At 43.6% G+C, this 23,438-nt stretch overlaps 1 protein-coding gene across 1 annotated transcript in view; it reads right to left on the reverse strand.

The window, feature by feature from the left end:
* The window catches only part of CHD6 (chromodomain helicase DNA binding protein 6), a 209,977-nt gene extending 200,650 nt beyond the window's left edge, over nucleotides 1-9,327 (reverse strand). Inside the window, exon 1 of the mRNA XM_065892557.1 lies at nucleotides 9,241-9,327. The gene's annotated coding sequence lies outside the window, so the exon portion shown is untranslated. The remainder of the gene's footprint in view (nucleotides 1-9,240) is intronic.
* Between the last annotated feature and the right edge of the window lie 14,111 nt (nucleotides 9,328-23,438).

A 23,438-nucleotide genomic window follows, 5' to 3' on the forward strand; every position in this document is an offset into this window, starting at 1 on the left:
GAAAATTATTTAAAAAAAAGATTATACCTTTATAAACTGAAAAACCAACCTCTAAGTAAGCTGGTAAACCAAAAATACTTTACATAGGAAAAATCTCCATTAACTAGTCTAAAGTAATGAGAACCCTCAATAACCAGCGTTTTATATTGAGAATTAAGTATTACACTTAAAAGCTGCCTGTGTTAAATCTTTATATGAAAGAAAAAAGCTTCAGCAGTCATGCTGAAAGACATGCATGTTAGTCACAGCCATGAAGGGTCATAAGGCCTCGCTGGAACAGCTACCTTGGTATTTGCAAAACCTTACAGGACACAGATCTAAATTTATTTTCTGATCCTATTATTTTCTTAACATCAAATCAACTTTTAGATAAAAATAAATAGGTAAGCACAGATGGAAAAAATAGTGCTAAACTTTATTATATGATTTGTTTAGTCTCATTTTAGCCTAAAGGACAGTCTTGTCCCATATTGTATTTTCCTTTCTAAGTGAAAAGAAAAAAAAAGTCCACTATTTTTCCCAAAAAGCAGGGGGTGGGTGGGTGGCAGGGGTGTTAAAGGGTCTAGAGTTGTGCTGTCAAATGCCAGAGCCACTAGCCATATGTGGCTATTTAAACTTAAATTCACAGATATTAAATAAAAATTTAAATTCTGTTCCTCAGTCATACTAGCTACCTTTTAGGAGCTTCAAAAGCCACATGTGACTTGAAGTCCTGCATAGATATAGGACATGTTACATCGTAGTACAGAGTTCTACTGGACAATGATGATCTAGAGCAATGTTTCTCAAATTTAAAGGTACACAAAGTCATCAGGATAGTTTGTTATAACACATACTACTGGGTCTCCACCCCCCCGGGTAGTTTAGTTCAGTTGTCTGGAACGGAGCCTAAAACCTGCATTTCTAACAAGCTCCAAGATGATACTGATACTGCCTATCATCTTGAGTAGTACTCTCTATGGTAAAGGACTAGCTTTTGTTTTTTCCCAATCCACCACTGACCAATACTTTTATAAAATACTAGAAAAGTTAATTATCAGGAAAAAATACTTTAAACAAGGACTATACCATAAACTTATACTCTTTAAATTATCAGATTCAACAGACAAATCGTTTTTCTAAAAAATGTAGTAAAAGCAGCTAAATACCTTCTCTCAAGTTCTGAACTTACCTCATCACAGACAGGTAACAAACAGTTCACAGACCTGCACAGATCCAGACTAAGTGTGAGTAGCCCTTAGATCTAGAAGAACTTTTTTTTTACGATTATCTTTTTGGAGCTGATCATTAATGATCTCTTTCATATCCTCTACCATTTCCTCAAGGTATTTTTACAACTCCAGGCAAAAATGTTATTTCCATTAAGCAGAAACCTCCCCCCTGCCCAGTCCCTTAAAACAATAATACACAGGGTCTGCTCAAAGAAACAACCTGACAGGTCATCATTTATGTGATCCAAATCTGTCACATGATCAACAAAGATGATGGCTTGACTTTTTCATGCTAACCCAAGGTTGAATTTAGACTGCTAACACTGCAAAAGTTGGTAAGCCAAGATACACAATGAACATTAAGAGTCTCTGCGTTAAATCACAGAAAATTTCTTTCGGTAAATAAAATCGACGATCTGGACCTACCTTTCCAGACACAATCCTTAAAAGGATTTCTTATGAATACTGATGATTTCCCCAAACCCAGAATGAACAGTCCAGGTACGTTTCTTTACTCTTGTATACTTAGGGAAGGAACATATCAAACAGAATCCCCTTTTATGACTCAATGCCCTTCAGCAAACTACCTAAAGCTTAGGTGTTTTCCTCAATCCATATACCAAACCAAATAAACTGATTTTTCTTCTACTCAACTTCTGGTCTGGCCCAACAGATGGACTTCTATGAGAAAATCTCCAGGATAACTTCAGGTCGGCCACTTGCTAGAGACTACTCTTAAGAATTTTCTTATTGCTCTATAATTTTGTTTTACCAGTTTGTTTGACTATTACTTAAATAAATTATAAAATATGGCTCTGAGAACTTTAATATGTGATCCTTTTTCCTATAGCAATATCTGGTTTAACAGAACTTCACATATATGCATGTTCTGTATAAAATAAGGTTACATGCTCAACTAGACATTATTTTAAGAAAAATACCACTTAAAATTAACAGGAAAGTTACAAGGTATATATCTCATATAACGTCTGAGGAATATAAAAACGGGGGGAGATTTTTTTTTAAATGTACCGTTTTAGCCATTTTTTAAAATAAATTTATTTATTTATTTATTTTTGGCTGCGTTGGGTCCTCGCCGTTGCACAGCAGGCCCTCCCCAGCTGTAGCAAGTTGGGGCCACTCCTCATTCCGGTGGTGAGGCTTGGGCTTCTCATTGCAGTGGCCTCTCCTGCTGCGGAGCACGGGCGCGCGGGCTTCAGTAGCTGTGGCTCACAGGCTCCAGAGCACAGGCTTAGACCCACGTCCCCCGCACTGGCAGGTGGATTCCCAACCACTGTGCCACCAGGGAAGCCCCATCTTTTTAATTGGTCTGCTTACAGTGTCAGAAAGAAAACCCTTTTCCTCCTAACATATCGAATGAAGCACTAACAGAATGAGTAAGAAGTAGAATCCAAAGCAAGATAACATCAGGAGCTTCTGCCACGGCCACCCCCTCCAGTCCCATCTGCAGAGGCAGATGGTGGGATCGAGAGGCCCAGGACCCTCTAACACTGTCTTGTCACCTGCTCCAACCTTCACTCTATCAGCCTGCATGGGCAAAGGCATGGAACAGCTTCCCATGTATAACAATAAGGTAGGGAAGAATTTGGGGGTAACCCTTGCCTGGATGTCACCCTGAAGGATGCAGAAGGACTTCCCCAAGCCTAGGACAACTGATCCAGACTGAGACTGCAGGAACTACTAAAGGGCAAAAAGGATCCAAAGAAGTCAGCCTCTGGGCAAAAAACTTTTGCTCAAACAAAACAACTGTTTTGTAAGGACCTAAATCAATGACCCTTAATATTATTTTTGCATGCAGGTGGGAAGAGATGGGGGAGAGGAGAAGGTGGGAGGGGGGGGAACCACAAATCCCTTTAAGAATCCTAAGAAACGATGGATTGGCTTTCCATAAACATGCACACACAAACAATATTTTGCATACTATTTTGGGCAGTTCACAGATGAGCTAAAGACTCCCTTTGTGTCCATGAATCCCAAGATAAAAAGCATCAACCTAAATAGGTAGGAACCAAAGGTCAGTGCTACAATAGCTAGACCTTCATTTAACCTGAAGCTTGACCTTTTACAGAAAGACAATTTTAGAATTTAAAAATATAGATATTCCAAAAATAAAATGACTTGATCACACAGCTGTACAAGAAAATCCAAAATATATTAAAAATTTTACTGATAATATATTTGATCCATAAAATTAGATCAGTGAAAACTCCCTACAAGAATCTTTAATAGAGGAGTAAAAAAGTAGACAAACAGAAATCTCCCTTGGGAATTTCCTGGTGGTCCAGTTGTTAAGACTCCACGCTTCTGCTGCAGGGGGCACGGGTTCGATTCCTGGTGGGGAACTAAGCACCAGCATGCCGCCCCACCAAAAAAAAAAAAAGAGAGAAAAAGAAATCTCCCTTTACTCTTTCACAAAATTCAAACATGCACCCATCACTTTGTAAGTGTTTGGATTCATGTCCTGAAGTTATCTGAAAATTCTGCTTCCCAATTTTCCTGAAATTTTCAAACACTGTCTCAGTATGTTGTTCTTCTGAAATAGCTAGTGGATAAAAGCACCATGGAAGTCTATTGAAAAATCAGGTTTTTTTCTTTGCTAAAAATTGTAAGTCCTTCATTATTACTATAAAGAAAAAGGTTCATCAATTTTTAAAAATTCCTCAAAATATGAGCTATTTATGTCATATATTATCAAAGATCCTAACAGTCTCGATGGCAAATGACACAAAGAATAAAAGTAGGAGAATGTAACGAATCACTATTACAAACTAGAAAAACCAACTAATACAGGTACCACAAGCAAAACTAAACATTTTTCTCTGGATTTTATGCAAATAATCTGGTTCAGAAATTGGAAAAGAGGTGGATATTTTAAAGTAACTCCGGTTTACTACCTTCAAGACTTTTATGGAAGTAACAGAACTTCTCATGAGCCTCCACAAAAGCCTCCACAAAATGAACTAAAGAGAAGAACATTTTGGCAAGGAAAAACTGACTGCATTCTCTCTCTGCACTTCATGGTTATTACTGTACTAGGCTAACTGTGAACTCCTAAGTGCCCTAGAAAGACCTCTCCTACACCATGGAGACAAGGGGGGGGGGGCGGGTGCCCTCACTGTATTCCAACTTGCCTCTTCAGTGACAAATTCTCGAAATGGAGAAGTAAAAATGGACGGGTGTACAGAACTCACGCAAAGTGTGCTAGTTAATCTACTACCAAAGCACGAAAGCATGACAGCACACCCCAGCTTTTTACGAAATCTTTAGAGAGTGCTGGTGGTGAAAAGAGTATGTGCTTTGGATCGAGATGATGTGGGTTCAAATTCTGACTCTAACCTGAACCAGCTTTGTGGCCTTGAACAAGTTACTTCATTTCTTTGAGCTGCAGACCATGGAGCTCACGGAGTGGCTAAGAAAACGGGGATATTTTTTCTCATCTCTGTAGTCCCAGCACCTGGCTAAGTGCTGGACACAGACCAGGTATTCATTCATTCAATGCTAGTTTTTTTGCTTCCCTCACAAGTGTGTTATATTCTACTGCAAACAAAAATGTTCTCTAGGGAACAGAAATCTAAGCTGTAGCTATTTTCTATGTATTTCGAAGAGTTTTCAATATAGTAATAACCTGGTACAGGGGAATGCAGGCAGTCCCGTGGAATCCACTGTAGCTTTTCGCCTGAATTAGACTAAAGCTTTGTATGAGGGATGGAAGTATAAAGAGAAATACTAAATAATTTTTAAAAATAAAACGATTTCGGGGGAGAGGGATAAATTAGGAGTTTGGGATTAACAGACACACACTACTATATATAAAATAAACAAGGACCTACTGCATAGCACATGGAACGATATTCAATATCTTGTAATAACCTATAATGAATAAGAATCTGAAATATATGTATATATAACTGAATAATTTTGCTGTACACCTGAAACTAACACATCATAGCAAATCAACTATACTTCAATTAAAACAAATTTTCAAGAAACTCACTAATGGAGGTATGTTTTCTCTTAAAGGTAGTTGTTATCAGTTATTACCCAAAGTTTTATTTATTTATTTTTTCATCCTGCTGGCACCTGAGCTTATGTACATGAAATAAAATGGTATTGTTGGACAACTTAAAAAAAAAAATTTCAGGGCTTCCCTGGTGGCACAGTGGTTGAGAGTCTGACTGCCGATGCAGGGGACACGGGTTCGCGCCCCAGTCCAGGAAGATCCCACATGCCGCGGAGCGGCTGGGCCTGTGAGCCATGGCCCCTGAGCCTGCTCGTCCAGAGGCTGTGCTCCGCAACGGGAGAGGCCACAACAGTGAGAGGCCCGCGTACCGCAAAAAAAAAAAAAAAAAAAAAAAAAAATTCAAACCTTGCTATACTGGAGGGACAGAGAATAGGGTGAGAACATACTCTCCTCAGTTGATTTAGATACTGTCATTGTCCTAGATACTGTCATTGTCATATACCAAAGATATTTATGCAGGTAGAATCCTTAAATCCTAAAACCGGTTGAAAAGGGTTCAGAACATGAATCCATGTGTGACTCCACTTGGTTATTACAAAGTCTTCCCATGAAAGTTGAAAAACATAGGCACCTGCAGTGAGAATCAAGCCTGAGATTGTGGAACGCTTTTTCCTCATGGTTTAACACAGGAAGACAGAACCACAAACTCTGCTTGGGGCATTTTCCTGACCCCCAGGGCAGCATTTAGGAGAACTGGAAGAAAAGCTGGTGAGGTCAGGGAAGGCCAAGGTCAAGAAGGGGGGACAGTGGTCACAGGGCTGGATGAGGAAGGGGGGGCGGTCGTCACAGGGCTGGATGAGGGGCAGACAGGGCTGGGGTCTCAGAAGGAAGAGGAGGAGGAGGCCAGAGCTCTGATTCTGAGGAGCTTAAGCTGCACTCTTCCCCCACTGGTCACCACGTGGCCGCCTCTGGGGACAGTAACTTGGGAGGCAGCATTTGTGGTGATGTCCCATCAGCACCTCACACACAGCACGTCCTTCTGCCGGCCCTGCTCCTCTCCAGGGCCCCCCAAGCCAGGACACCCCCAGTCTGCCCATTTCTCCCCACTGCGGCCCCTCCCGTCCTGGCCACCAACATCTTGCCCGACCACTGGTCACTCTCCCTCGGCTCCCTCCTGCCCTCTGGCCACCAAAGTCCACCCCTCCCCAGCAGCCAAGGGATCTTTCTAGAAAGCCAGTTGGACAAGCCCTTCCTTGCTTGGCCTCTGCAGCACTCTGAATGAAGTCCCGGCCTCTTATCACATCTCCAGCTGCTCTCTGGCTCCACCCTCTCGACACCCGCCCTGCCCTGCCCCCGCTGGCCTCAGAGTCTCTGCCCCCAGCCATACATCCATCCAAGAAAACTGAAAAACGTCTTCGAAACTTCTCTAAATCAGAGATCCCCAAGACACAGTAGCCCAAGGGCCTGTTGTTTCTGATAGATTTTCTGTAATATAATAGCAAAACTCACAAATGAGATGTAGTTTCTAAAGAGATAAGATTCTGCTTCAGATTTTCTTTGGTATTTGAAATAGTTATGAGAAAAGTAAATCAATAAATACAAAAAACGAACTGCCAAAGGATCTTCCAGAAATGTAGTAACGTCACTTGTGGCCTCCCACTTCACTTTCAACGGCCATTCAATTTCTCCCGTGATTTGCCTGAAGTAATATACTGATGAGTTCAGAGAACTTCGGACTATACTAATAATAAATTATAAAAATATTTAGGGCTTCCCTGGTGGCGCAGTGGTTGAGAGTCCGCCTGCCGATGCAGGGGACACAGGTTCGTGCCCCGGTCCGGGAAGATCCCACATGCCGCAGAGCGGCTGGGCCCATGAGCCGTGGCCGGAGCCTGTGCTCCACAATAGGAGAGGCCACAACAATGAGAGGCCCGCGTACCGCAAAAAAAAAAAAAAAAAAATTTAGAAAGCTATAGAACATTAAAAAGTTGTGGGGAAAGTGATCATATTCCAAGACTTTGCAGTGCTATAACAGAAGAGCTAAATGTAAAAAGCAAAAATATAACTGCAGTATAAAAGATGAGACTCCAGGCAGACTGTAATACTGCGATGAGACACAGCTAATTTCACAACAGATCTAGATTTACTTTGCCCATGGCCACACTACAGCAAGAACAGTATCATAGTCTGGTTACTATATGGGAGAGTCCAAAGTTAGCAAAAAAAAAAAAAAAAAAAAAAAAGGGCGGGGGGGATTGTAAAGGTTAGCTTTTAATGGTCCATTAATCAAGAAAAAAGCTTAAATAATTCATCTAGGAAATCTGCCCTGGGACAGAAAAGAAGTCCAAAATTAACCTTTTTACAACTCCACATTTTCCCAGGCCTTTTGTTACAGTCATGCATTGCTTATATGAAACCACCTGTTCTGGTTGGCATAAACCCTTTTACTTGACATTTCACGCCTAATCATTTTATCACACATGGATCTCAAACCTTCTCTCTATTCCCAGAGAGCCACAAAGTTTAGAAAAACTATCTCCCTGAGGTTGCCAACCTGATCTTCCAATTTGGAATACCAACAGATTCTCCTGTGCCATGCACAGTCGACGGGTACAAATCCCCAGTAAGAAAGAGAGCTCATAATTAGCCCTGGGAACACAACACTGTGGCCCTTGTCTGGACTCTTCTAGGGGTCACAAGCATATCCCCTTAAAGTACGTCGAAATTTGGAGCCTACTGGGATGGTATTCCTATAAGCCATTTGCGAAACAATAGTCGAATCTCAGGCAATACTGCAGACACTCTAAAAATTGTAAAAAATGTTAAATGGGTATTTTCTCCGTTCATGGATCTGCTACGCCAGAAATGAGCAGTGTGGAGAATAACGTGCACACACAGTCCCAAAGATGCCTGGAGATGCCAAGGATTCACTAGAAACCTTGGCCGGACTACTAATGGTCCATAAACCCTAATTTGGAGATCACGGGCCTACAGGTTCAAAATTGAATTATACTGCCTTATTAGATCACACACTACCGAAACCACAGTCACATCAATCATAACTGGAACTAGGAACACTTTAGGTACACAAATATGAGTCTGCTTATGCATTTTTAATTGGATCAAATAAAACAAGCTGCAAGCAAACTCAAATTTCAATTATCTCACTAGTGAGGGGATTTCCTAACAGCGTCTTTTTAAAAACCAAGTAGCTGCCAACCCTCTACACATCTGACAGGCATAGCTCTGGAAATTTGGGGAAGACTCCGTTACTTCTCAACAGCGAAGAAAATAAATACCCTTAAGGGGACAGATTCCGTTTTTGTTTTTGGTTTTTAAAGCTCAAACATGCAATCTAATAATGCACAAAACTTGGCTGCGGGGTTGCTGGACATCTCCAGGGTTCCAATTCTCGGGGCGAGTGCGCGCTAGTGCGTAAGAAGGGGGCGGAGGGGGTGCGCGCTCGGAGGACGCGCCGGGGCCCCCGCCCCCTCCCGGAGCAGCAGCCTGGCACCAGCCCACCCTCCTCCACCCCTGCAAAGAGACGCAGGACGCCAATAGAGCAACTTCTCCGCGGGGGCGGCGGCGCGAATAGCGGTCACCCCCGCCCCGCCGCTGCACGGCCGGGGGTCTCTCCTCGGCCGGGCCCCGGGAAGGCGGGAGGGAAGGGGGAGCCCTCCGCACGCCCCGCCCCCGCACGCCTGGCCCGGGGCCGGGGGCTGCCCGGACCCCCAACCCTCCGCGCGGCCCGCAGCGGCGCACTCCCAAGGACGGCCGCCTGGCCTGAGCGCGAGGCGGAGCGGAGCGCGGCGGAGGTCGGCCCCTCGCTTCAGGCCTCAGGCCGCCGCCTGCCCTCCGCCAGGCCGCCCGCCGCCGGCCCCGCTCGGACCCCGGCCCGGCCGGGCCTCGGCACCGCCGCATCCCCTCATCCTGGCTTCATTCATAGGGGCACCGCAGCCCGGCCGGCGGTGCGGGGCCGGAGACCCGCGGACAAGACCGACCCGCCGAGGCCGGGAAGGAAAATAAAAAGTTAAGAGAAGAACTTACCTAAAATGGCTCCTGCAGCAGCCAAAATACAAACAGCTATTATTTGGTGAAGTTTAGCTCAGACACCCTGCAAGGACACCCTAACCCGTCTCGGGCCCGCCTTCCCTGCCATGCCATTGGGCTTCGCCGGCCCAAAACACAGAGTCATTGGTCAGCCTGGCTGCCGCTCAGACAGAAGCCCATTTCAAGCTTGCTTGCAGGGGCGAGTGATGGGCTCGCTCCATTGTGCTCGTATTTGCATGGATGTGATAGCGGCGCTGATTGGCCGGCGCCGGGGCCGCCCCGCCCCCTGCCTCGCGCCCCCCGCCTTAGAGACGCCGCTGCGCGCGGCCCCGCCCCCCGGGACAGAGCGGCGGGGCCACGGGGGCGGGGCGGGGCCGGGGTCCTGCGGGCCGAGGGGGCGGGGCGGGGTCCTGCAGCCGCAGACAGCGGGCAGGGGGCGGGGACCTGGAGCACGCGCGCGCGGGGCGGGGCGGGGGGTTCAGCCAGCAGGTGGAAGTCTCTTAGGTAGCGGGCTAGCCGTATGGAACACCCTGGGCTGGTGTCTCCGGGGCTGGGAGAGGTTGTGACTGGGGTGCCGCGACAGACAGATTCCGCTGGGGCCGAGGTCCCGTTGGTCAGGAAAAGAAGATTCCGAGAAGCCAGGCGAAGAGCCAAGGAGCCCCGAGCTCTGTCTCCAGCCGCATCCCTGCCGCTCCTCCTGGCTCCCGGGCACTCCTGGCACACGGGCTTCTTCCCAAGGACCCCCCGCACACCCGGGGAGTTTTTAGCCCCGGGGGTCTTGCGGCGCCTTGGATATACCTCCGTAAAATCAGGTGTCGAGCTATGGTGTGTTTATGTTCAGGCCTGTCTCCCTCACCATCCTTGTAGCATCCTCAAGGACAGGGCCCAGCATATGGCAGTGATTCAACTAATTGTTTAATATTCTTTAATTCGTTCGTTAGTAGCTAATTTTTGAATGCCCACTAAATGCCAGGCATTGATCTAAGACAGGAGATACAGCGGTCAATAAGACAAAGACCTTGCTCTCGTGGAATGGACCTGCTAAGAAGAAAGACAATAAACAAATACAGGGGGAGAGGTAGTGATAAATGTTATAAAGAAAATAGATGCAGGCAGAAAGGAATGGGGAGTTGGGCCTGTCTGGCTGAATACTCTGTATGGCATCCATTACTGCCCCCCTCCCAGATGTGGCAGTCACCTCACCACCTTACCCCCTGCTTGCCGCCATCACAGGTGTTTCCTTAACACCCACAAAAAATAAAATGGTTGGCTTCTGACTGTGGAGGCTCATTTTACCTTAATTAAAGTAGAAATGATCTGAGTCCTGATGATTCCAAGAGCTGTTTGTCTGATACTTTTAAGATGAACATGGTTTGACTTTGTCAGAGGTAGCTGTAATGATTTAGCAGAGCCTTACTGCACCCCCAGAGAGAGGATATTTTTAGTGTCTTTGAAACCCCAGCATTCCTATGATTTTCATCCCATGGCCCAACTCTCTTCCGAGGACCACTTCTTCACTTCTCGGCAGACACCAGAGATTTCTCCAGTTTGAAAATACAAAGATAGCAGCCCCCGCCCCCTGCCACCTGTCTACCTCACCTGTGCACATTTCTTTCATTTGACTCAAGATTGGCCAAGATGTATCACGGTCCTTCCCTCTTCCCTCCTCTTTCTTCCTTCCTTACACAAATATTTATTAAGCACCACCTATGTTCCAGGTATTGTTCTAGATATTAAACAAGGCAGACGGCATCTCTGACCTCAGGGAGCTTATAGTCTAGCTGAGGACAAGGCAGAGTTTGACACATGGATCCTGAAGAACTCCAGTCCTGCCGAGCTGCTGGTGAGTGAGTATGCAGAGAGCTGCTTGTCCCCGCTGACTCTCCCAATGCAGAGCGGACTTGCTCTCCTGAACCAGCGGCTGCAGGGGCTGAAGCAGGACCAGACAGCTGGTAGCTACAGCCTCCTCAGTCTGACACCAGGATCAAGGGTCTAAAACTGCTCATGGGACTTGGGTTTGTGAACATTAGCTTCTGGAAAGGGGCTGGGAGCTGAGTTATATCAGAGGCAGACTTGGTGAGTCCAACATGGGAGTCGAGTGGCCCTCCTTTCACACAGTCAAATCCTGTGCCCACAAAAGATGACATAGCACAAATGAGGTGGGGGAGGAATGGGACTCCAGGCAGAGGGAGGAGAGTGTGCATGCCAAAGCATACAAGCAAGGACACTGTTGTGAGGTGTGGGAGGGGGAGGGGGGAGGGAGGTAGATTTGTCAGTAATTCCTGTACTTAAACTTGAGAAAAGTCAGTAGCACATAAGAAATTAAACACACGCAAAGACACAAATGTTATATCACTAAACAAGAAATCAATAGGAATGCATGATTGATTCACAAATGAATGGTACAGGTACAAGCAAAGGAAAGATTTGGTAGCTATACTCAGGAGAGGTAGCAGGCTTGACCTTCAAAGAGTCAAGTCTGTAGAACCGACCAAGGTTAGTGGAATCTGACCCTTAAAACACTTCCGCGGTATCCAGGGGCTGGAGGGGAAACACAGACAGCTAAGTGTCTTTTAGCTGTACCCATCCATGAAGACGTATTAGCCTGGGTTCTCCACAATGCAGAGGCTGATTCTGTAGGGCAGGAGTGAGAGGCAAAAGGAGTAAAGTAGGGGACTTTCTCCTTTTGCCAGTCCAGTGGGTAAGACTCTGTGCTCCCAATGCAGGAGCCTGGGTTTGATCACTGGTCAGGGAACTAGATCCCACGTGCTGCAACTAAAAAGAGCCCCATGCCACAACATAGATCTCATACATGGCAACGAAGATCCCACGTGCCACAACTAAGACCTGGCGCAGCCAAATAAATAAATAATTTTTTTTAAAAAGAGTAAAGTAGGGAAGAGGGAAGAGCCATTGCCAGGATGATTATTCATGTGGCCTCCACTAAGTGTGGCTGATTGCTCCCACTCAAGGGATTATCCTCTGAGAAGCCACATAAAATGAGTCTCAGTACAGCCTGTGGGAGAGGGAAGGGAAGGAAATTTATCCACCAGCTCATCTTGACTGAATTCTTATTCATTCCAATTTTTCACGCATAGGTGCCAAGTGGGGTTCTGTGGTGTCCCAAACTTCAGTGTTAAGGAGTGTGCAGCAGGGCCATGGGGCAAAGGATTATCAGGATGCAGCTTTGTGGAACTGGAGCCCATGCAGAGCTGGATGCCACAGCAGCGGCTGGGACAGAGATGGCTGACACTAAGAGGCCCTGAAGTTCTGACGTGGGGGTGACATCGGTGATGCATGACTTTCTGTACCACATAGTACATCCATGTTTACAAAGGGCCCCAAAAGAGCAATCCTTAGGCGCTCTGAAGGGGAGACATGAGAGGGCTGCCAACAGTTCTGGAACTTTGTGACAGTAACTCTAAAAACACAAGTTGCGTCCTGCCTAACCATGTTCTCTCTTGCCTTCCTGCCTCTGTTCACTTGTCTGTTTCCTCCATTTGACCGTGAGCTTCTATATTGTTCTTGTTTATATATCTCTGGCAGAGGAAAGGCTACTTTCCTCCGCCTATTTCATTTTCCTCCTAGGCTCATAGCAAAACTACATTTCTCAGTAATCAGATAGGTCCTTGTGACTGAACTCTAACGGAATCTGGACAGAAGTGACACAAATACTTCCAAATACTTCCATGTCTAAGCATCCCCTAAAACTTCCTATGTGATCCTCCAAACTCTTCTCCTATCCTCATCTGCTGGCCAGATGCAAAACTATCCAGTGGAGGAATCAAGAGGCCCCAGAAAATGGCAATGGCATGAGTCTGCGTCACCAACTGACCGCATGGAGCAGAACCCGTGTGCTTCCCTGCACTGGGCTGTGCTATGAGGGAGAAATAAACTGTCAAAATGTCAAGTCACTGAAATGTGAAGGTTGTTTGTTACGGCCATTAGTACACTCTGACTAATGCAGTTCTTATCTACATTCATTTGATTCTTTGTCCCTCCAGGGCAAGGACTATTTATTTGGCTTTGTAACTCAAGTACTAGTACAATGTCTGGCTACATAGTAGGAATTGCTCAAAGTATGAATGGATATGAATGAGCTGATACCTGAGCCTGGTCTAAAAGCATCAAAGTTAGAATGGCAGGTAAGGTGGCAGGTGGAAAGTGTTCCACTCAGGAGACACAGCATGTGCTGCAGAGGCAGAGAGACTGGGGTGAACATATGCAATTCTCAGCAGTACAAATAGTTCATGATTTGAGAGTAAGATGGCTAGGGTGAGGCTAGAGAGAAGACAGGGGCCAGATTACAAAAGGTCTTATTCATTACATGAAGGAGTCTGAACTTTTTCCTACAAGAATCATTCAAACAGGGATGTGATACCATCAAGTTTATGTTTTAGAAAGATCTCTATAGCAGCCTAGAAGAAGGATGGATTAGAAAGGAAGAGGCCAAAACGTGGATTTCTTTAAAGTAACATTTCCCTTTGCTCTAAATCATTCTTCTCATGAGATGCTCCACTAAAAAGAGTTTGGGGGTCAGGTTGGTTTGGACATTGTGCATACTTGAGCCCCTCTTGGAAGCTCCCATTGTTCATTAAAAACTCTGAGAAGTCCTGCATTAACGAAATCTGTTAAACTTTAACATAATATTTCTCAAAATTATTTGGCCCTTTTCATTTAATACCTGTTTAAACTAGTATTAGGATTAGATTTGCCTACATATCACACACACAAAAAAGGACAAAGGGCATTAGTAACACTGAAGTTTATTTTTGTCTTGCATAAAAGAAATCTGGGAAGCAGGCAGTGCAAGGGAGGCATGGAGCTCTGTGGTATTGTCAGTAACCCAGGCTTCAGTATTTTTGCTCCACCATCATTGACTTTCATTCCCAAGGTCACTTCATGGTCCAAAGTGGCTGCTGGAACACCAGTCCCTATTTTTTTGGATGGAAAAAAGGAAAGACAGGAAAAAGTGGAGTTGAGTCATGTCCCTTAAACAGCCTTCCTGGAAATACTACACATCACTTCTGCTTACATCTCATTGGCCAGAACTCGGTCACATGGCCACACCAAGCTGCAGAGGAGGCTGGGAAATATGGTACTTTAAAGAAATTTTGCTTGGCTATGTGTCAAGTTAAAAATTGAGGTTCTTGGGACTTCCCTGGTGGTCCAGTGGTTAAGACTCTGCGCTCCCAATGCAGAGTGCCCAGGTTTGATCCCTGGTCAGGGAACTAGATCCCGCCTGCCGCAACTAAGATCCGGCGCAGCCAAATAAATAAATATTTTTAAAAATTGATGTTCTTAAGTTTCCATCAACAGATGAATGGATAAAGAAGATGTGCTCTCTCTCTCTCTCTCTCTCTCTCTCTCTCTCTCTATATATATATATATATATGATGGAATATTACTCAGTCATAAAAAAGAATGAAATATTGTCATTTGTAACAACATGGATGGACCTAGAGATTATCACACTAAGTGAAGTCAGTCAGACAAAGACAATTATATATTACTTATATGTGTAATCTAAAAAATAATACAAATGAACTTATTTACAAAATAGAAACAGATTCACAGACATAGAAAACAAACTTATGGTTACTAAAGGGGGAAGCAGGGGAAGGGATAAATTAGGAGTACGGGACTAACAGATACACGCTACTATCTATAAAATAGATAAACAGCAAGGACCTACTGTGTAGCCCAGGGAACTATATTCAATATCTTGTAATAACCTATAATGGAAAAGAATCTGAAAAAGTATATATAGATCTACCTACATCTATCTATATATCTGGATCACTTTGCTGTGCACCTGAAACCAGCACAATATTGTAAATCAACTCTACTTCAATTTAAAAAATTGAGATTCTGTCACTAAAGAGTTGAGAGACTCACTTAGCAGTCTCTGGCACAATGTCCCACAGAAATAGTATTCCCAGAACGTAAGATGGAATAAAATGACTAAGTAAGGAGACTGATTCTTTTAAGCATTTTAAACAGCTTTATTGAAGATCGTTTGCATACCGTACCCCACACCTACTGCAAGTGCACAGTTTAACGATTTTTAGTAAATTTATACAGTGGTGCGACCTTTACCACAATCCAGTTTTAGAAAATTTCCACCTCCCCCAGGAGCTCCCTTCTTCCTGTCTGCAGTCACTCCCCACTCCCACTCCCAGGCCCAGGCAACCATTGATCTGCTTTCTTCTCTATAGTTTTGCCTTTTCTAGAAATTTCATCCTTACAGAACAGTGCAATATGCAGTCATTTGTGTCTGGCTTATTTCACTTAATGCAACATCTTTGTGGTTCATCCACGTTGTAGAATATATTATCTGTTTATTCCTTTTTATCACTGCGGAGTCCTCCACTGTATGGATAATGCTGTCTTTTACAATACTTATCCACTTGCCAACTAATGGACATTTGGATTGTTTCCACTTTGGGGCTATTATGAATAACGGTGCTATGAACATTTACATGCAAGTCTTTGTGTGGACATATGTTTTCATTTATCTTGGGTGGATACCTAAGGAGATTGATGCTTACAATCGAACACATACGTTGAAAGGACATTCACTGATTACCTGCAACTGGCAAGCACTGTACTGGGTGCTGGGGATACAACGGTGAATAAAATGCAGCACAAACTCAGCCTTCCTGGAGCTTGCAATCTGTGAAGAAGACAGACGTTTAGTCAAATAATCGTGCAAACAAATGTAAAACATAACAGCAGTGGTAAGTGCCATAAAGGAAGGTCACTTGGTGCCATGAGAGCCTGTGCTGAAAGGATCTGCCTTGATCAAGGAGGTCAAGGAAAGCTGCCCATTAGCTGAGATCTGAAGTATACCAGGATGATCACCCCAATGAATTTTGTCCTTCAAAGTAGTATCTTATGAGGCCATACACTTATTTCCAATAATGCTGCCCTTGCAAACAATTCTGAGCCAATTTATAAGCATGTTGGTCCCAGACCTCTTTGTCCTCAGATAAAGTCCTCGTGTTTTAACCTCTCAGAATGTTTTGTTTTCTGATTAGACCGTGACGAATCCAACAAACCACATAAGAAAATCAACTGCATCCCTTTAGAGTCACTCTCACCAATTGCCAAAAATGGAATTCCCTGCTATATCATGGACCTTATCCTCCAAGAGCTGGTGGAGAGGGGTTCATGGCAGTTTGCAAAAATAAACTCACAGAGGGACTTCCCTGGTGGTCCAGAGGCTAAGACGCTGTGTTCCCAATGCAGCGGGCCTGGGTTCGATCCCTGCTCAGGGAACTAGATCCCACATGCCGCAACTAAAAGGTCATGCACGTGGCAATGAAGATCCCAGGTGCCATAACTAAGACCCGGTGCAGCCAAATAAATAAATGTATAAATACTTTTTTAAATAAAAATAAAAAATGAACTCACAGATATCATCTGTAACAGGAGGAGAGTGGGCAGTATCAGCTCTATTCTCCCTTACAGCTCGAAATCATGTGCCTGTGAATTTGCCACTGAGAAAATGCCAGTGACCCATGGTGTGTGGAGGGAACTCCCAAAAAAGAAATAAAAAAAATATGTATAGCCAGTGGCACTGCCCTGGCCTGCCAAAAGCACTTTCCCCAGGACAAAACTGGATAAGAATAGTTAAGCCCACAGGCTTTGGAGACAAAGAGATCTGGTTTCAATTCCAGCTCTACCGCTGGTGACCTTAGGAAAGTCACTTAACTTAGAGTTTTTTGATTTCGATAATAGGGTTGTTGTGTGGATTAAATTATTTGTACAAATTTAGCACATGGTAACTGCTGAACAAATTGTTAATTACATCCTTTCCTCTGGCCCCTATTTTCCCAAGTTCTGTGTAAACCTTCCCCCTTCTGTTGACTGGCTTTTTTTTTGTGGTACGCGGGCCTCTCACTATTGTGGCCTCTCCCGTCGCGGATCACAGGCTCCGGATGCGCAGGCCCAGCAGCCACGGCCCATGGGCCCAGCCTCTTCGCGGCATGTGGGATCTTCCTGGACCGGGGCACGAACCCGTGTCCCCTGCATCGGCAGGCGGACTCTCAACCACTACGCCACCAGGGAAGCCCCTGGCTTTTTTTTTGGAAACATATTAATTCCATTGATTCGACCCAAGTCCATCTCTGTCCTTCTTGCCTTTGGCCTGAGGGACCTTCTGTCTTTTCAAGTGACTTCTGCTGATATATGACCTCCATCCCTTGTGTATTAATTGGGCTGATTTAACTCTTAAAGTGCTGTAGGGCTCTCTCACCCATGTATGGCACAACTACTATTTTGATTTTTTTAAATGAGTTTATATGTATAAATGACTGTGCTCACTTTCGGTAACTATGATTTATGGAAAGTCACACCTCAAATGTTCTTGGACAGGATTTTTTGAAAACACTGGTCACCCTACCCTGAAATAGCTCCATAAATCCTTCATTCTCACTCAGAAGTGTACTTTCCTGCAGCCACAGACCATTTTAGCCATAAAAACTTGCTTAAGCTGAAGCTTTTTACCAAGTCTCAAGTTGCTGTGGAATTCTTTTCCTTATGTACACAATTCTGCCATCAACATTACTGACCAATTTAGACACATGACTATCTGCAAATTGACTACTAAAAAAAAAAAAGCAATGCTGTTTTCACTGTAGGAATAAAGCACTACAGTTTCTTTTTAATTAATTAATTAGTTTCCATGTTTTTGCCAGGGAAAAGTGTGGTAGCCATCCTCCAGGATGGCCCTCAATGGTCTCCACATGCTGGGATTCAAACTCTTATACTGTCCCCACCTATATGGGGTAAGACCAACTAGGAAGGGCTTGCAGTGTAAAACCTATTTGCCATCTCCAGACATTAACTTTGACAGTGACCACAATGATGTAGCCATTTCACCTGTAAAATGGGGATAATGCCGTCTAGGCAACTTATTAGGGTGCCGTCAGGGTCAAATGAGATGCAGCATGTAAAAGAGCTGTGGCATAAACCCAAGAATTATTATTGAGGATTTCAGGTGTAGTATTTTATACATGAGACATCAGAGTATAAACCCATTCTGTATAATTTGCATGTGTCTTAGTGATGACCATAGGCCATATTCATAAACCAGTGTCCTCACATGGTTGAAATGTCAGTGCCTCCAAAATCTTTTGACTCAGGGCTGTAGAATCTTCCAACTGCTAAGGTGTGACATCTTTCCAGACCAGACTACCGATCGGTCATAGAGAATTGCCAGGGCACTGTCCCTCTTCATGCATTTCCGAAATATTCTTTTGGATAACAGCACACTTTTCATTAAATTTTTCTTGAATGGTTTTGAAGAAGTGTAAACAACACCCTCAAAGGACTGGCCAGTGTTGAGCTCCATGAAGTACCAGCACTTCTGCCTTCTGCTTACCCAACAAGTGAATGGCATTTGCAGGAGAAGAGCTGGGCTACCAAGACTTGCTCAGACAATTTCATTCCAATTTAAACATGTGCCTGTGATGGATTCTTGACCTTAAAACTATACAGGAATCTAGCAGTCATTTACCCATGGTTCTCAGTGTTAGGTCTTGACATGGCCAGTTATGAAGTATATGGTAATTCGTCACTGATCATATATACAAAGGAACAAAGGAGCACAGTCTAAATGATTTACCTCTCCCGTTGCGGAGTACAGGCTCCAGACGTGCAGGCTCAGCGGCCATGGCTCACGGGCCCAGCCGCTCCGCGGCACGTGGGATCTTCCCGTACCGGGGCACGAACCCGCGTCCCCTGCATCGGCAGGCGGACCCTCAACCACTGTGCCACCAGGGAAGGGAAGCCCTAAATGGTTTACCTTTTAAAAAAATAAATAAATGGGAGCAGATATTCTTATAATAATGTCACTCCTATTCATTTGTATTCTGATGTGCTCTCCTGAGCAACAGAGCAGGGGGTGGCATTTAGCTGAGCACTGGCAATGTCACAAAGCCCATGGTGTACCGTCTATGGCTCAGCCTGTGGCGAGAGACCATTACCAGTTCTGACAACTATAAATCATGACGGTGTTGGGGAGGGAGTGGTGATTTTATAGTTATTGCCACTAGTAATGCTTTTGCTTCAGTAGTAGATGCTTTCTCAACTTATTACTAGTATTTGTTGGGCAAAAGTCTGGGAGAGGAACAAAACTTGTTAAAAATAAAGTTAGCCATATTTTATTAGTTTTTCCTTATATAATGGCAATTTTTGAGATTTTTTGTAATTTTCAAAATGGTTTTATGACCATCACACCATAAATATTTTCACTACTATTTGTCTTAATTCCCTGAGGGAAAAAATCAACCTAGATGGTGAGAAGTATAGTTTTCATCCAAACCTCCTCACTGGAAACGGAAATAAAAACAAAAATAAACAAATGGGACTTAATGAAACTTAAGTTTTTGCACAGCAAAGGAAAACATAAAGGAGACGAAAAGACAACCCTCAGAATGGGAGAAAATATTCGCAAATGAAGCAACTGACAAAGGATTAATCTCCAAAATTTACAAGCAGCTCATGCAGCTCAATATAAAAAAAAACCAAACAACCCAATCCAAAAACGGGCAGAAGACCTAAATCGATATTTCTCCAAAGATATACAGATTGCCAACAAACACATGAAAGGATGCTCAACATCACTAATCATTAGAGAAATGCAAATGAAAACCATAATGAAGTATCACCTCACACCAGTCAAAATTGCCATCATCAAAAAATCTACAAACAATAAATGCTGGAGAGGGTGTGGAGAAAAGGGAACCCTCTTGCACTGTTGGTGGGAATGTAAATTGATACAGCCACTATGCAGAACAGTATGGAGGTTCCTTAAAAAATGAAAAATAGAACTACCATATGACCCAGCAATCCCACTACTGGGCATGTACCCTGAGAAAACCATAATTCAAAAAGAGTCATGTACCACAATGTTCTTTGCATCACTATTTACAATAGCCAGGACACGGAAGAAACTTAAGTGTCCATCAACAGATGAATGGATAAAGAAGATGTGGCACATATATACAATGGAATATTACTCAGCTATAAAAAGAAACAAAATTGAGTTACTTGTAGTGAGATGGATGGACCTAGAGTCTGTCATATAGAGTGAAGTAAGTCAGAAAGAGAAAAACAAATACCGTATGTTAACACATATATATGGAATCTAAAAAAAAAAAGGTTCTGAAGAACCTAGGGGTAGGACAGGAATAAAGACACAGACGTAGAGAATGGACTTGAGGAAACAGGGAGGGGGAAAGGTAAGCTGGGACAAAGTGAGAGAGTGGCATGGACATATATACACTACCAAATGTAAAATAGGTAGCTAGTGGGAAGCAGCCGCATGGCACAGGGAGATCAGCTCCGTGCTTTGTGACCACCTATAGGGGTGGGATAGGGAGGATGGGAGGGAGACGTAAGAGGGAGGAGATATGGGGATATATGTATATGTATAGCTCATTCACTTTGTTATAAAGCAGAAACTAACACACCACTGTAAAGCAATTATACTCCAATAAAGATGTTAAAAAAAAACAACAAAAAACACAAACCTCCTCATTAGGGTCACAGGGGGTATAGCAGAGAAAACATTGAGACACAGCTCTGATCCAATACCTCCCCTGCACAAATACTCACATATTGCAAGTTCGCTTATTCTCCTTACTCCTGGGCATTAACAAGGGCAAGGGCAAATCAGGGTCACCACAGTCAGAGCTCTGTAAACGAAGTAAAATTCCTGGAAGACCCATTGACATCAAGCAAGTACAAAGTACCACAGGCAAAATGGAGTCAGGATTAGGAGCCAGGAGCTCCAAGTCATTTGGAGTTAGGATCAAAAAAATAGGTGGTTGAAAACAAATGGCAAAGATCCAGGTAGGATGATCTGTTTTGGTAAGTAGGTCCAAATGGTGATGTGTGTGTGTGTGTGTGTGTGTGTGTGTGTGTGTGTGTGTGTGTAGTATTGGAAGCATATTATTTAGTTAATTAAAAGAGACAAGGTAGATATGGGTAGCTCATGAATGATTAGATGGACGGTTGGATAGTTAAAATGATGCATGGAAAATAATGAAATATCTGTGAAGCGCAGGAAAGCAAAGCACAATAAAGTGAAGAAAAAATGATGCATGAATGATTGGTGGAGGAATGGATGATTGAATGGATAAATGGGAATAATGAAATTAGGATGGATGGCTAATATGACTGATGAATGGGTGGTGGGCAAGTGAATGATTAGTTGGATGAATGGATAAATAAGTGGACAATGGATGGATGAATAGATAGATAGATACATACATACATACATACATACGTACATGGGTACATAGGTACTAGATAAGTGAATGGATGACCAAACCGATGGATTGGTGGATGAACACAAAGATAGACTAATGAACAGATGGATGAATGAATGCATAAATGGACAGATGGTGTGGTAGAATAATGGCTCTCAAAGATGTCTTAATCCCTGAAATTTGTGAATATTTTAGTTTACATGGCAAAGGGGAATTAAGCTTACTAATCAACTGACCTTGAGATGGGGAGATAATCCTGGATTATCTGGGTTGGCCCAATGTAATCACAAGTACCCTTATAAGAGGAAGGCAGAAGGGACAGATTTAGAGATTTAAAGATGGTAGGCTGCTGGTTTTAAAGTTCAGGGAAGGAGACATGAGATCAGGAATGCAGGTGGGCTCTAGAAGCTGGAAAAGGCAAGGAAACAGATTCTCCCCTAGGACCTCCAGAAGTACTGCTGCTCCACCCACATTTTAATTTTAACCCCTTAAGACCCATTTTGGACTGCTGAACTCTAGAACTGTAAGATAATAAATCTGTGTTGTTTTAAGACACTAATATGTGGTAATTTGTCACAGAAGCAATAGAAATGGATGAATGCATCAATAAGTGGATGGAAAATGGATGAATACTTACTTGGATGATTAAATGGATGAATGATAAATGGATGAATACACTGATAGTTGGGTGGACGAATGGATGGACGGAGGGATGGGTGAATGCATACATGAATAAATTGTTGGTTGGTTGGAGGGGTGGGTAAAAGAAAACTTGTTTCTCCATTCATAACACTTCTGACACCAAATGTGTGGGGTTTTCCCTCGCATTAATCAATTCTGATACTAACTACCTGGAGTTAGCACAGACCCCCACAGGTTAAGGGCTCATCCCCACAAGACTGCTCCCCCCACTTTGAACACCAGTCACAAGTAGAGTGTTCCCAGGTTACTCACACTTCTATCCAACTCGGCTACACATCAGGGCTGCCCGTGACTCTCTCCTCAGGTTTGATAATTGGCTATAATGGATCACAGAACTCAGGGAAATGCTTTAGTTATGTTTACCAGTTTATTATAAAGAATATTGTAAAGGATACAAAGGAACAGGCAGATGAAGAGGTATATAGGGCAAGGTCTGGAAGGCTCCTAACCACAGGATTTTCTGTCCAGGTGGAGTCTGGGGTGTTCTACCCTCCCACTATCTGGATACATTCACCAACCTGGAACATCTCTGAACCCCATAGCTGGAATTTTTATGGAAATTTCATCACTGTAGGTGTGATTAACTCAATCTCCAGTCCCTCCCCCCTCCCCAGAGGATGAAGGGGTGGGGCTGAAAGTTCAAAACTTCTAATCATGGCTTGATCTTTCTGGTGACCAGCCCCATTCTGAAGCTATACAGGAGCCCACCAAGAGTTGCCTTATGAGAACAAAACATTTTTCTATCCCCCAGGAAATTCCAAGGGATTTAGGAACTCTGTGTCAGGAACCAGGGGTAGAGACCAAACATATTTATTACGTCACAGAGGGGTAAATGAATACATGGATACATCAATGGATAAATGAATTGATGGACACATGGATAAACGAATGGATGAATAGGTAGGTGGGTGGACAGATAATGGATATATAAACAAATGGTGAGATAGAATGTGAGTTGGTGTATAGATGCATGGATAGATGGATGGTTGTCTGGTGAAGGGGTAGATGACACATGGATTGATGATTGGTATGATGGATGATTAAATGGATATATGAATGGGTAATGAATGAATAGATAAATGAATAGACACTTGGTTGGAGACCTGATTGGATGGATAGGTACTTGCATGTATGTATGTATGTATGAATAAATAAAAATCATCTTATGCTTAAAGACAAAAGCACTATCTTTGACCTGAAATGTGGACTTTT

Source organism: Phocoena phocoena, chromosome 15, assembly GCF_963924675.1.
Source record: "Phocoena phocoena chromosome 15, mPhoPho1.1, whole genome shotgun sequence".
NCBI lineage: Eukaryota > Metazoa > Chordata > Mammalia > Artiodactyla > Phocoenidae > Phocoena > Phocoena phocoena.